Source organism: Elephantulus edwardii, unplaced genomic scaffold (genome assembly GCF_000299155.1).
Source record: "Elephantulus edwardii isolate Elephantulus edwardi_28Jun2011 unplaced genomic scaffold, EleEdw1.0 scaffold00227, whole genome shotgun sequence".
In the NCBI taxonomy this organism is placed as follows: Eukaryota; Metazoa; Chordata; class Mammalia; order Macroscelidea; family Macroscelididae; genus Elephantulus; species Elephantulus edwardii.
The window spans coordinates 4393497-4394773 of NW_006399977.1; the positions used below are offsets into that span (position 1 = coordinate 4393497).

A 1277-nucleotide genomic window follows, 5' to 3' on the forward strand; every position below is an offset into this window, starting at 1 on the left:
CTGGGGGCGGGGGGAGGGCTGGGCAGGGAGAAAAATGCAACAATGAATGAATGGAAATCCAAAATCTCTGTAAATTTTCATTAAAATTAATAAAATTTTAAAAAAAGAGCCAATGGTAATGAAGGAGAAAGTTCAAGCTGCACTTAAGGCATTGGCAAAAAATAAGGCCACAGGAGTTGTTGAGATACCAACTGACATGTTTCAGATAACAGACGCAGACCTAGATGTGTGGACAAGTCTGTAACAGGAAATTTGGAAGACCTGGCCAACTGACTGGAAAAGATATATATTTGTTTCCATTCCCAGAAAAGGTTATCCAACTGAATGTGGAAATTATCGAACAGTAAATTATTATAAGAAGCAGTTGTCAGAACAGAGCAAAGAAAAATACTATTTAGTTTAAAATTAGAAAAAGAGTGTAGTAGGGATGTGTTCAGTTCTCCATACATTTTGAATGTATATTCAGAGCAGATTATCCTTTGATTCTGAATCAAAGCAACTCTGTCCATGTGGCATCAACAACATTTAAGTCTGAGCTGTTCAAACATGATTTTGGCGGTAATCATGGCAGTAGGTAACCCAACAACCTCAACAGGACAGAGCTTAAGGACTGTGAAAATGACAGCACCTAGCAATTCTTGCTTCCTGAACCCTTGTAACATTGACAAGAGCAGTAACGTTCAGCTTGTTTAACAGGTATGGTGTGAGCTCCAGCAACTTCAGGTATTCAGAGACAGTGGGCTCTGAGAAGCAGCATGTCCCTTCCACTTCTACCATATTCAGAGAAGTAACAGCTTTTGATAGTTACTAATCAACAAACTGTGGCTGACTATAAGAGGAATAGGAATCCCAGAACACTTGATCATGCTAATGTGAAACCTATACTTGGACCAGGAAGCAGTCATCAGAACAGAGCAAGGAAACACTACATAGTTCAAAATTGAGGAGGGTGTATGCCAGGAATGTGTCTTATCCCCATACCTTTTCAATCTATATGCAGAACAGATTATCCGGTAGGCTAGGCTGTATGAGGAGAAGTGTGGCATCAGGATTAGAGGAAGTTTCATCAACAATCTGCATTATGCAGATGACACAACCCTGCTTGCTGAAACTGAGGAGGACCTGAAGTGCTTGCTGCGGAAGGTCAGGGACTGCAGCCTTAAGTATGGACTGAGGCTCAATATCAAGATTGAGACTGTTAACAGTTTTAATTGACTTGGCTCCACAGTCAACACTCTTGGCACCAGCAGCCAGGAAATCAAAAGACATATTGTGAT

The 1277-nt window shown here is 40.7% G+C and overlaps 1 pseudogene; it reads left to right on the forward strand.

Moving 5' to 3' along the window:
• Positions 1–1277, forward strand: part of LOC102865071 — a 19507-nt pseudogene that overhangs the window by 17281 nt on the left and 949 nt on the right.